Raw genomic sequence first — 13938 nt, forward strand, 5'->3', positions numbered from 1 at the left:
CATCCATCCATCCATCCATCCATCCATCCATCCATCCATCCATCCATCCATCCATCCATCCATCCATCCATCCATCCATCCATCCATCCATCCATGTTTCCTTTCTCTAGGTGTTTCTCTAGGTTCCATATTAAAAATCTTCTCTGGACTTTCATTCCTTCATCATTCTCTGTAAGTGTGACGTCATATCCGTCCAGTAAAGTGCGCTAACTGTGTAAATGTGGATGTTTGTGGGACTGAGGCAGAGTAAAACCTGTAGGAACCCTGGCGGCCGCCCAGAGGCAGAGAGGGGCGGGCCGTCTGAGCCGGGAAGGGCGTTCTCTCTGCGGTCAGGCCGGGCAGAGTCATCCCGAGGGGTGGGTCCTCCGGCGGCAGAAAAGGAAAGCCCACCTTTTTTCATTGTTAAGGACGCGGTGGAATGTGATGGTTTGATCTCAAACGGACCAGGGAGGGGAAGAACCAGCGCGAAGGAGCGGGACTGAGGCAGAATAAACAGCCCCCTCCTCTTCCTCCGGTCCAGCCTGGGAAATATGTGGAGCAACTTGTCCCGGTTCGTGTCGGCTGCCGTCCGCCTGAACTTTGTGGATTAATCCGAGGTTCTTTTGTGACCCGGCGGGGGAGCCGTTCAGGTAAATCTGGGCCCGGAATGAAGCGTGTTTGTGGGGGGAAATGTGTGTTCGGGTTCCCGAGTTGGACCCAGTCAGTTGGGACTGCAGAGTCTGAACTGCGGCAAGTTTTCTAGCCTTCCTCCGCGTCTTCGACCTTCTCCTCCTCCTCCTCCTCCTTCTTCTTCTTCTCCGCTCTGAAGGGAACCATCCAGGTTCGCAGAGGAAAGCCCAGGTGGCTGGGACATTTTATATTCCGACTACATGCGGGATTCTGGTGTTTTTCTCCGGGTTTGGTGCTTTTATTTCATGTTGACTTTAGTTAAACGTCAGCGCGACGTCACCGCGGGCCGCTGCATTTGATGTTGCTGGAAAGAAGCCCGTAACGAAGCGCAGGCTGCTGCTCGCTGCTGTTCTGCTGGCTGATGTTTTCTGAGCCCAGGCAGAAGGCCCCTGGACTGTTTCTGGGTTTCCCCGTCATCTGGGTCACCGGGGTTTTTCTGGAGATTCCTTTCAGTTCCTGAACTCCTGTTGAAATTAAGATTACAGGTACTTCCTTATCCAAAATGTCCCCACTGAAGGGTGGGCTTTTATCGTATGTTTGTCATTTATCGAGATAAACGGTACGATATTATTGTCATGATGGTCATTTTGATTTGTTTTCATGATAAATTTCAGTAAAAGTTAAAAAATATGACCAAAATGTTCTTTTTACTATTGTTTTTCCCAGGGTTTTCAGTAAATCAAAAATACAATTAAACAAAGTCTCTGTATACAGTTTACTGGTTTGAAGCAAACTTCTTTAAGCATGCAGCATCCTGAAGAAGCTTAATTTAAATAGAAATGCTTTTCAGGAGCAGCATTTGTTTGTTTCTGCCATATAGTTTACCTAAAAAAGAAGCAATAGTTGTTTTTTTACCATAATTTTTTTTATCATTAACACAATATTACTTCAAAATATTGCACAACTATTCTAACTCTACTTAAAGCTGCATGCCAGGTTTTTCTGTAAAATCAACCAAACTTACATTAACTATGGACTGTCGCATACGGAACAAGATTCCATGGTCAGTTTTTATTTTAGTTTTGCTATTTTCTTATTTTTAAAATAAATAAATCTGGTAACATCACACAAGGAATAAGTCAACTAATTGGATTATTCCAGTTCGACGGTGTGTATTTTTCATAGGTTTTCCTCCTTGTTTTAATTGAATTCCTCCAAAGTTGGTCACTTATACTGCTCAGAACAATGCATAGATTTCTGGTAAAACTTGCAGTTTAAGGTGATTTCAGGTGTTTTTCCACCTGATAGACTTTGTTTCCTTCTTCAGGAAGCATAAACAGAAATGAAGTGGAGTGGCATCAGATTTTAGCGGTTGTAGGATTTTTCTTTTGTCTTTAGCAAAGGCCCACCAGTAATTTCTCCCGCTAGCACTAGATTAGCACGTTTGTTTTGGTTGTTTTTACCCATAATGCCCAGTGCTGTAGTCTACTTCCTGCTGTTGGAGCGGTCTCTGGTCCTCGTGGCGTTCACATATACCAGAGTTCACTTCAACCAAACCGATACTGAGGTTTGTAGGCGGTCCAGAGTTTGATTCCGCGTTCTTACCTCCCTATGCTAATCAATGCTAACCGCTTGGTTAGCATAGCAACCATTTGGTGTTGCTGTTCCTGATCCTACTTGTTGGCTTCACCTGTAGTCCACGCCTCCAATCAACACAAAAGTCAGGGAAAGTAAATCCCCAAAATCTTCTTGTCAGAAGAGGAGATGATGAGGAGTAGGAAGAAAAAGTGGTATGACAGCAGGTCATGGAAAATCCCTTACCTGTATGGTAGGTACAGGTACGGGATTTTCCTGGAAGGTGATGAGTTAATTAGTTTCATGACTGGTGGGAATGGAAAGAGGCTACAATAAGATGGAAAATGTAAATAGAAATGTTCACAGAGTTAGCCGGCCACAGCGCTGATGACGGTAATCACTGGACTTTCTGTAACTTGATCCATGGCTCACTGGTCAAACTGGTAAAACACTAAAGATCCGTCAACTCAAATGTGTCAGAAGATGAAATCTGTCAAAAGTTTCCCATCTGGCACAATACTTCAGATTTACAGAAAGATTAGGTTTTAAATTCATGTAATTTCACACGCCATGATAAACTAAAGCAAAAATATCCTATTTTCTCGCCATCATATTGTTCAAGCCAAAATGTTTGTAAGATTTATAAGTTATGCTGAGCTACATTACAAAACACAACAAAATCAGATTTTTTCCCTGTTGTACAATTTTTTACCATAAATTTAAAGGAGCTAATAATCAGGTTAAAATGTGCTACAAGCTAAAAAACTGAATATTTGCTTCAGTTAAGCAAAAATAATTACTGTCAAATTTATTTACAACTCTAATAATTTAATTTAACTATTCATGTTAGATTTGAGCATTAATATACTTAATATTCACAAAATAAACATATTAATGGTAACTACTCTAAAGTAGCTACCAAATTTTATGAATAAGAAATGAATAATATGAACAGAAACATGTTTCTTGTGGGTTAAAGGCTGGATGTGGCAAGTAGGGCTGAAACTAATGATTATTTTAGTTATTGATTATTTTGATGATTAATCTATTTGGATTAAAAAAAATCACATTCTACAGATTTTTCATTTAACCTCTTAAGATTTTTTGTACAATATTAATGAATGAAATAAAGATTCATTGCATAAGATGGAATAATTCCCTTTAGTGAATTTGAACCAGATACATATTTATACACTTTTTGTGCAGTTTTGGTTTTAATGCAGCTCCACATGTTGCTTTTTGAGTCCATATGCTCCAGTTAATGATTAATCGATTATTAAATTAGTTGACGATTATTGAGTGTTAGTTGCTTTTCTTTAAATCAGGGGGCGATGGGTTAATTGTTGTCTTTTTGCAGTCGGTCACTTTTGCTTGCTGGTTAAGCATTTAACCTGGGAGGATTAACCCGACTCATCAGGTTAGAAGTTGATATTCAGAGTAAACACTGCGGAGCGTTTTCTGTTTGAGTATCTGTGTTTGCGTTTTGCTCAAATGAGATTGAAAGTGCCGCGATGCGTGGCCTACAGAAACAAGGTGTCAGTCTGAACGGTACATGCCCAGGGCTGGAAGGCGGGCGCATGAAGGCGGGCGCATGAAGGCGGGCGCATGCTGCAGCAGCTGCAGCTGCAGGAAGGCTGGCTGGCTGCAGTGGTTGGTGGAGGACTAATGTGCCAGGTGGGGCTCGTAAAGAGCAGCAGAGGGAGGGAAGGGAGACGGAGGGGACCTGCCTTGACCTGTTTCAGACATGAAGGGAGACAAAAAAATGGGGGAAAAAAATCCCTGATGACTTTTCAGTAAGGCTCGCCTCCCAGCCTGCTGCAGATTATGCCAGCCGCTTTCCTCTGGGCACGGGCCGCTGCATGGCAGCTAGTCGCGAGGGTAGATGTGGGAAAAGGCTTTCTTTTGGTATTTTATTACAGCATTTGTGGGGGGAAATGGCAGCAGCTTTTTGGGAAAATCAAGAGTGAGATGCCTAATTTTCCCCCTGATTACAGYTTCAACCAGGCCTTTCAGTCCTGGGAAATTATACTCCAGCTTGGGTTTGGTTAAACTGACTGTAGGGAGGAATGATTTCCAGCTCATGCTCTGCGTGTTACACAGCAATATGATAACTGCAGCCGCCACCTGTCTATGGAGAGATTTTAATGCCAATAAATTAAGGGATTTTAATCCAGGAGTTGCTGCGATGTCCCATCTTCTCTTCTGAYTGGTTTCCCCTCCGCAGAGCGCCCTGTKAAACCGCCCACTCTGCTCTGGGTGAAACCAAAAACTAATCATTACGGGTGTCCAATAAGGGTCATTATCAGCCTAAGCTCTGGACCTGGGGATTACCGAGCGGCTGAATAACCGCTCTGGGGATTAAATTTAAATATTGAGGCTTTCTGCCTGGGAGAATCAGACCGCTGGGAATGTCGGTGGTGAAGTTCCTGCCACTCTGCATGACGCTGCTGTCAGAGCGGCAGATGCATGTKGGACCTCAGAACATGGCTGCCGGTTCCCAGGGCTGCTAATAAGTGGGTAGAAAAAGTKATTTTGTTTAAAAACGTTTAGAGCAAGAAGAACTTAAAGAGTTTCCTGCAGTGGAAATAAATAAAATGTTTTTTTATGTCGAGGTAATTTTTTCTTAACTTGGCTAAGAAATACCTCTGACATCAACATGTGGAGAGACGAGCCGCACATCGCAGGGATAATCTGACTTTTTTTGATTAACTGATAAATAATTGAATAGAAAAGGTTAACCTGGGATTTTTAAGTGCAGAGTTTGAACCAGGTGGATTTAAAATGGCCACTGCAGGAGTTCTGGGTGGAAAATATGTATATTCACAAAAAGGTTTTAATCTTAAATGTTTGCTTTTTTTGCACATTTTGACTTAATTACTTCTTTTTCAGTAAATCTTCTTTTATAGTCTGCAACTACAGTTATTGTTTCGCCCCTAGTCACATCCATTCTAATGTGATTATCACACATTGCAGTCAGTTTCAGTTTTTATTCAAATTAATTAATTAGTTTCTGTCTCAGGAACCTGAGCAGATTGCATCAAATCCTTGACCTGCAGCAATTCCTCACAGTGAGCAAGAATTAAACCTTCAGAACCAGAACACGACCCAAACGCCACCAACTCTTCAATAAATTAGAATATTAGTCAAAGTTCGTTTATTTCAGTGTCTTCTCACAAAGACTGACTGTTTCAAAGCCTTTATTTCTGTCAGTTATGATGATTTTTTTAGCATTTATCATCAGAGTTTCACATCAGACTAATTAAAACATCTTGGTACAGAACTGGCAGCGTTCAGCACCAGTTACCTGGTCCGGCTGTTACTGGAAAATAAGGGCAAAACCTGTAAATGCTCTAAAAGAGTCGCTTGGATTAGGCCACGCCCACTTCCAGGTAGAAAAATGCCTGCCGCACAGCTAAATACGCAACACGGGTTTTACCATTTATTCCCAGTGGATCCAGCTTGACTGCATGAAACAATGTTACGTTTACTGATCACATTAAAAAGAGACTGTTGTCAAGTTTAACACATTTCAAAGTTTTAATGGCGGCTGGTGGAAAAATTAATTGGAGTAAATCTTAGTCAAATTATTAACCCTCAATACTGAGAGAGTTTAGCCAGTTTCTAAAACATCCAACATCTGGAAGTCCTACAGTATCAATCATTTAATATTTTAAAATGGCAGTGATTAATACAAGTAACAAAAAATTACAAAATGTTTCCAAATCGGTTTCTTCCAATAAAAAACTTGAACAATAACTGCATGTGTTTGTTTGTGTCTGGTGGATATTTGGTTTGTTTTTCATTCAGTGGGTAGAAAATCCTTAAGTTTAACTCAAGTGAGAGTAGAAATACTTCATAATAATTAGTGAAGTAAATGTAACTCTGCTCACAGCCATGTTTCCTGAATACTCCTGCTGTGTAAGCCGCAGCACATCCTGATTGACTGCAATCGATACGTTGGCTGGATTTAGGACCGGATGGCGTTGGGGTTTATTAGCGGTCCAGGTTTTAGCCTCGGTTCCCCGTCAGACCAGGAATAGCGCGGCGGAGGATGCAGAGATGTTACAAAAACTCGGACCTGCTTGAAATAGCAGCGATGAATCATGATGTTTCCCATGTAGCGTTGTGTAAAAGCCCACTCACGTCCGTGTGTGTGTGTGTGTGTGTGTGTGTGTGTGTGTGTGTGTGTGTGTGTGTGTGTGTGTGTGAGAGTGTGTGTTTTTCTTACCTGCTATAAACCTTGTAATGTCAGGTGGCTGCTTGACAGAGGTTTGTGTTGACACAGCGCAGGCCAGCTGGACGCCAGAAACACTCTGCATGAGCAAAACGTGTCTCTGCAGGAAACATGGAAAATAATTCACTACATTTCATTTGTCTGAGCAGTCATTTTATTTTCACATTGTTTTTCGTGAATACTTTGCACCACATCCAGCGAAACGTTAGCCTAGCCACTGTTAGCTGCTAGGCAGCGATAGCGGCTGCTGCAGGTGATTTTTTTGTTTTTGACTCATTTCTGCACGTTTTGACTTGCATCTTAAAAACTGTTTTAAGTCCAAAGTTCAGCTAGAGGCTCCTGATAACATTGATGTCTTGTGCATTTGATGGACAGTGAGGAAAAAACAAACAAACAAACTTTCTCTAAACTAGAATCATGGATCCTTGTCTCTTTACACGGGTCCATTTGGTTGAAGAATATGTTCTAGTAATAATGCTTTTTGATTTTTTTAAAAAATGTTTTTCTTCTAATTCATCCCTTTCTGGCATTTCAAACCAATTTTAGTAACTGATTATTCATGGAATAACAAAGTTATTTGTTGGAGCCGAGAGAAAACTAATGTTTTAATCAATATTCCTACTTGCAACCAATTCTGTTGAAATGTTTTGTAATTATTTTACTTTGCATGGACGTCTGAATATGAAAAAAACTAATAAAATTTCAGCGAATGTTGAATCATTTTTCATAATTTCGCAACATCAATTTTTAACAGCAGCCAAGTTTGTTTTCACAGTAATTAAATTTTAGCAATCAGAAATGATTGTGGTAATCATGCAATCATTTTATTTTGTCCACTGTAACTGTGAAAGTGTTGCTCTTTCCTCGTTTCTTCCTTCTGTTTACCTTTTATTTCAGTGCAGCAGCAGCAAAGTGACAGATTTACATAGAGAGTAAGTCGTAGTAATAAAAACAGATATAAAGTAGACAGAATGTGTTGTCTGTGCAGGTATTTCTACGTCTTGGGGCACTTTTGCTTGCTTTTGTTCCCGTCCAGGTGGATCTGCCATCAGATACCAGACACTCGGCGTCCTTCTCTCACTGAGCTGTAACTAGAAGTACTTTTTCAGCCCGGAGTTCACATGACGGAGTGACGTTCGCTCTCACTCTGGTCATGTCAAAGCATGAACCTCTGCTTTTATAGAAATGTTTGTCTGATTTTAGTTTGTTGAAAGTTTTATGGAGTTTTTATGACTGGATTTCTAAAACCAAAATGCAGAATCAGTTTTTATCTATTTTTTTTATTTGTAATTTAAGAGCTGCATCAAATATTACCCAAACTGCCTTGTGTTGCGTCTGCAGCAACACTAAAGTCGTTGCATGCAAGGATTCTGTGGATTTATTAGTTCTGACTGCATTTTGTCTYCAGTCTTCTGTAATAGTTTCTCCTCTGAAACGTTGCATAACTGCTTTCCAAATAAGCCAGCTTCCAAATCGACATATCTCCTCTTTACTGACCTGTGGAGGATTTGATTGGGCCACTGGGTAGTTATCAAACACGTTACATGAGCAGATGAATCGGGAATTGTTTTCACCAAATAATCTGCTCACTAACACAACAACTCTGAAATTCAGTGCCCTGCAGGATCCGGTGTGTTTGATTTGGGTTTATTATGAGAAAAGGATGTAAATCAGAATGCAGGTGTATAATGGAAGGAACATGTCTGACAGGTGAAGCATGTGCTAATATTTCTGACTGTTTAACCATATTTGCACAGCTGCAAGACATGGAATAGAAATGTGCTTTATTGTCCCAAAGAATTCATATTTATCCACAGAAAAGCTACAAACGCATGAATGATGCAAACTCCAAAACAGACAAATACAGAAACGCAAATGAAACGGAAAAACTCTGCAAACAAAATCCTGCAACAGGAAATGAGAGCGAAGGATAAAACTCCACAAATACTAAAAATGCCAAGTATGCAACGCTGCAAGCTTGATAAAACATTAGTCCTCCAGGCCACTAGGGGGAGTCGACCAACAAATCGTCTGGGACCAGACTCAGTAAAGATGGGATGTTGTGATTTAATAGGATGTCCAGAAGAAAGTTGGAGGAAAGAAGGGACAGGTGAATTATACTTCATGTCTTTCTGAAATGTGAAAAAAACATCAGGGCATTTATATGGGTTCTACCACCGACTCCAGACTCCCCCTACTGGTCGGAGGACTTCTGCTTCAGAGTTTGCAGCTTTTTTATTTGCAGTGTTTCCCCTTTTTGCTGCTTCTTCCTGTGTTTGCAGTGTTTTTCTGTTTCTGCATTTTGGAGTTTCATTCATGTGTTTGCATCGCGTTTCACCGTTTGCACCTGTCAGCCACCGTAGGATTCAGATGATTTATGAAAAGCTGTAAAAACAGATGAGCGCTCACTGCAAGACTTATCTCCATGTTATGCAACGCTCACCAGTAGCATCCATCCAAACGTACTCCTCCTATCAGGATTTATTAGCACGCTTCCTGAAACCAGATGACTATCCTGCTGCTTGGGTTCCCACAGTGTCTGATGTTAGATTATAAGAACATGACTAAGATGTCGCAGCATCAGGTCCAGATATTGGTGGATCATCTTCTCTTTGGTTTGTTTAGTTGTTGAGCTTTAGAGGAAACGGTTCCTGATCGGAGTCACCTTCTGATCTGTAAAGTAAACCAAAAGCATCTAGATTTAAAACCTGTCTTCACTGCAGGTCTGTGGCCTCTTCCTCCTCCTTTCCCCCACAGTTTGCTGCAGACTGCTGAGAAGAATGTGCTAGTGACTGATAGTTGCTGTGATAATGTTTAATCAGGCCTCACATGGTTGGAGTTTGGACTGTATTGACCAACAATGTGGGTCACTCTGCTACAGTAGCCTTGTTGTTTGCACCGTCAGGTTGAAGTGAATGAAAAGGGTTTCGTTCTGATCATTCAAAGGGCGTGCAGCATCATGTTTGCAACCTTTCAGCTCTGCTCGGGCTTGACGTGCACCACAGTTATGTTCTTTTCCAGTTCGATGTGTGAGAACAGCAGCAGAAGGTGGAGTGAAGTGGTGACGTTATCGTTGGAGAGCTGCTATCAGTGACGCAGTGATGGCAAAGTCTGCAGCCTCCGTGCGAGTTCATAATGTGAGGATTTTTATGGTGAATCGTTCAGAGAGGAGAACTCTTATCTGAGAGACAGTATGCTGGAGACTTAACAAACCGGCACCAGGGAGCCGGAGCGGGCGAATATTTTTACTGTGGTTCAGCTTCCAGTCAGACTAAAACTCCCCATGTGTGTTTTGGGGTTTTTCACATTCAGTATTTAACGGTTATAATTTGGCTTATTTAGCATGAGAGGGAAAGAAGAGGGTTCATATTTTCACCTTGTTGTTCATTCATTCATAAATGTCAGTTTCAAACTAAATATTTACTTGGCTTGCAAATGTTAAGCTCCAAGTTAAATATTTAGTTTAGAAACTAAAGTTAATATTTAGTTGGCAAGCAAAATAACATTTATAAGCGTAAACAAATATTTAGCTTCGTTTGGAACAAAATGGCTGTTTTTTAATCTGATGTCCTGATGTTCAACACTTTGTTTCAGCTGTTCCTGGTTTTAAAGTCTTTATAAATAAAGTTTATGTTGAAGCTATATATTTACTTTGAAGCTAAACGTTTAGCTTTCTAATTAAATATTTAACATTTATAAATGAATGAATAACATGGTCAAAATGTGCCTTTTTTCCACTGTAATAAATTATTGCTGTAAATCTGTGTATTTTTGCAAACTGCAGCCCATAACTTTGTCTGCTTTGCTCTCATTGGCCTGTCAAAAATGGCTGCCAAGTTGACCCTGTGAAAAAACCCAAAACAAAACATGGAAGAGGTGCAAAGGAAGCAGACTTCAAACGCCTGTGGGAGGAAGTGGAGGAAGGGAGCGCGGCGTTTTAACGTTGCTTATGAATTCCTGGGACACTTTATTTTCTCAAAGTGCTTTTTCTTCATTAACCGGCCCTGTGATTATCTGGTCGTGCTGTCTCCTGGTCCTTCACCTCACTTAACAGAAGAGCCCCCCACGCCGCCCCTCCGCCCCGCCGCTCCTCCGCTCCAGGAGTATTTTTGGAACGTAATGAAAAGAGAAATCTGAACTGCTTAGCCTTAAAAGGCATGTCTGGGTCAGCTGGGTGGAAACTTGCGGTATTAATGCCTGCACATTTTCTGTGTGAGTGGGTCATCTGAGATTTTCAGTGTGTGTTGATGCTGTGAGGAATTCCTCGGGTTGGGGGGAGATGGGTGGGCTCCATCTCCAGGAAGGGAGGGAAGGGGCATATTTGGCATATTTCAGGAGCCTTTTCCGTCTGGTTCACGGTGCATTCTGCAAGCGTGGGCAGAAGAAAGCCCAACATCTTCTTCTGAAGGTGGTGCAGGCGGGACTCACCTCCACGGAGTCCTGACCCAGAAATCAACCCACCAACGTGGTGAACGATTATAAAAACGCCGCCTCACACCAGGGCAGAAACACACAGCTGCGACGCCCCCCCACCAAGTCAACCTCAGTAACGTCCATAAACGGCTACATGTTGACCCAAACTCCCTCATCCAGCACCGGGTTTGGACTGGACTAGCTAGCCTGGCCTCTGCGGCTTTCCGGTCACTTCTGCCTCGGTTTAAAGTATTAGACTCTGTTATTTGCTGTTGGTTGGCCTCAGAATGATGTGCTGGCAGTTCTGGGCCTGGCGGTTCGCTGAGGTCACAGCGAGGTTGTAGAGGAAGAGACGATCTGAGCATTGTGACTGAGAAATATCCTCCTTTAAGAAGATGAGTTCACCGTGTTCATGAAGGGATGGAGATGGTCAGCCACAAAACTCAGAGACGCTGTGGGGAGTAAAGATGTTTTCACACATGATGGTCCGGTCGACCCGGTTCTACTGGACCCAGAACATCTGCTCCACCTCCAGCTGCTGTGGCTCTGAGTCAAACCAACCTGTTCCCCTCCTGGCCTGTGGGGGCGCTGCACCAAGAACCACTGAAGGAAACGACACAGAAACCTCTGAAGACACTGAGAGCAACTTCCTTCTTCACCAGATGGAAACAAGATGGAGGATTTTAGCGGTTGGGGGATTTCTCTCTAGTCTTTCTGACACTAGCATGTTTGTTTTGGTTGTTTTTACCCAGAATGCATTGCGCTGTAGTTCACTTGCTGCTTTTGGAGGACCAGAGTTCACCTTTAGGGTGCATTCACCCCTACCTGGTTCAGTTCACTTTAACCCGACTCCAGGTTGTTTGCCCAGAAGGTCCGGTTCATTTGGTGAGGTGTGAACACTAATTGACCTCTGACCTCTGGTTCTAAAAACCTCGGCCTGGATTTAAGTGAATTCTAGTTCAGTTTGAATTCGTATGCAGACCAGAGACGGCTCCAAACGCAGAAAGTGGACTACAATGCAGGGCATTCTGGGTAAATACAATCAAAACAAACATGCTAGCCTAGCGCTAGCAGCTAGCAGGAGAAATGGCTCCTGGTCTTTAGCCAAAGACCAAACAGAAATCATCCAACCACTGAAATCTGATGCCTCCATTTTTCCTTTCGTCTCATGAAGAAGGAAGTTTCTCTTTGTGTCTTCAGAGGTTTTTGTGCAGTTTCCTTCGTTTCTCGTTGGTTTGATGATCTGAATAACCAGAGCTTTAATCAGCTGGCAGAGAACAACTGAAGACTGTCAGAGTCTCTGTTCTTTGCTCGTGTTCAGATCTTCTCTGTGAACAGTTGGAGGAATTTCCACAATGATTTTCACACGTTTTAGTTTCTTGTCTGCGGCTCGTTGAATAAAATTCCTCCTGCAGATTTTATTCCCTGTGATTGTAAAAACATTCATGTTCTCACAGAGAGGAATGCTGGTTCTGTCCTGTCGATGAGTTTGTCTCCCCTGTTCTGTAGTTTAGCAGGCTGGTCTGGACTCTGAAGCCATTCATGTTAGGAAACGTTTTCAAGACAGGAAAATGTTTTCTCTTCCATATTTCTCTGCTCTTTCTTTCTTTTGCCTGCTGTTATCTCTCTGCGCTCCTAAAGGGCATCTGCAGGCCGGGTTTCCAGGTTTCCGCTCGGTGCCAGGGTAACTTATGGCGCTTCCTTTCTGCTGATTATCTGACTGGAGCAGCACAACGCTGCTGCGAGGTCATAAAAATAGACTCTGTGAAGCTGCTTTTACTTGCAGTCATGAAACAACTTCTTGCCAAATAAAAAAAAAACTGCGTATTTCTCTTGCGTTTTATTATTTTGCATGACTTTAAAGTTATGATTGTGTTGTGGAAAGATGTGGAGAAGGTTGGGAAACTGTTTTAGCCTGAGTTTTGTGACATTTAAAGCGCAACTAACCCATATTTGAAAGCGTAGTCCCCCCACAGACGTATTTAAAAAATTTATCCAAAGTGGGCGGAGCCAAGAGCCACAGGGGGCGTGGCCAAGTGTGGGGGTAAGTGGAAGGGGTTAATTGTTGCCAACTAAGCAACTTTGTTGCAATATTTAGCAACTTTTCTGATTTTTTTATTTTTATTTAGTGACTTTTCTGTCAGTGAACTTTTAATAGCGACATGCAGCATCAGTCGCACATCAGTCGAAATAAATGAGCAGTGAGCTACCAATAAGTTTGCAAAAAACACCAATTTTGATCCAACTTTTTATCAGAAAGCCCCAGTTTTTCCATTAAGTAAATATATGTTTGTGCTTCTGATTTGCTCAGTTTCAGTCGATGAAAACGCAGCTGGTCTGTCGTTCGCCTGCAGTCAGAGCAGAGAGGAAACCCACTCCACTCGGTGTTCACATTTTAAATAAACGCTACCGATTTATGCTCGCAATTCCAACTCCTGACTCGCCACAAGGTGAGTGAGATGGTTTTGTCCCAAACATGGCGGCTAACCAAGTTGGACTAATGGGAAAATCCAACTGCAGTAGCCACAGTTCAACCCACAGAGGGCAGCACTGAGGTGGTTTTATGCTTATTTACATGAAAAAGTTACAATTTGCTCAGAAACATAAAGCTAGCGTCGTTAAGAACCGATTTATTCATCTTATCTGCAGATAAAAGTTAAGGGGTTAGCTACTCTACATAGTAAAGTTTTTTTATGTATTATTTAATTGTTTAATCGGTAAATGGCTGATTTTAGGGGTGTGGAAGTGCAGTCTGCATCTTTTTGTCCCTCTGCTCTCCCTTCATCGTCTCTTCGCCTCCGTCTGCGGAGCAGCAAAAGATAACCTTGGGACAGCTGCAGCAAGGAGGAGAGCGCTGAGAAAATCATAACCTGTGGACTCATGCAGACACTGAAGCCTCCACAGGAATCCCTTAAACACTCCTAAGTCACAGAGTGGCTCATTCATGCACAAACACAGCTGAATGCCAGGCATATTTCATTATCCGGCCTGCAGACGCCTCTGTCTCTTTCTCTGCGTCTGTTTTCTCTGGATTTACCGAAACTTCATTTCGTCAGGTGGATTCAGTTTCATTTAACTCTCTAAAGAGGTTTTTTTTTGCCAGTTCT

The 13938-nt window shown here is 42.1% G+C and overlaps 1 protein-coding gene across 2 annotated transcripts in view; it reads left to right on the forward strand.

Moving 5' to 3' along the window:
* Nucleotides 1-248: 248 nt before the first annotated feature.
* luzp1 (leucine zipper protein 1) overlaps nucleotides 249-13938 on the forward strand; it is a 39337-nt gene continuing 25647 nt past the window's right edge. Inside the window, exon 1 of one of the 2 annotated variants that reach the window (XM_008401887.2) lies at nucleotides 249-629. The gene's annotated coding sequence lies outside the window, so the exon portion shown is untranslated. Of the gene's footprint in view, nucleotides 630-793; nucleotides 1155-13938 lie in introns of those variants that run through there. The other variant, XM_008401888.2, reaches the window with a different exon arrangement.

Source organism: Poecilia reticulata, unplaced genomic scaffold (assembly GCF_000633615.1).
Source record: "Poecilia reticulata strain Guanapo unplaced genomic scaffold, Guppy_female_1.0+MT scaffold_145, whole genome shotgun sequence".
Classification (NCBI taxonomy): domain Eukaryota; kingdom Metazoa; phylum Chordata; class Actinopteri; order Cyprinodontiformes; family Poeciliidae; genus Poecilia; species Poecilia reticulata.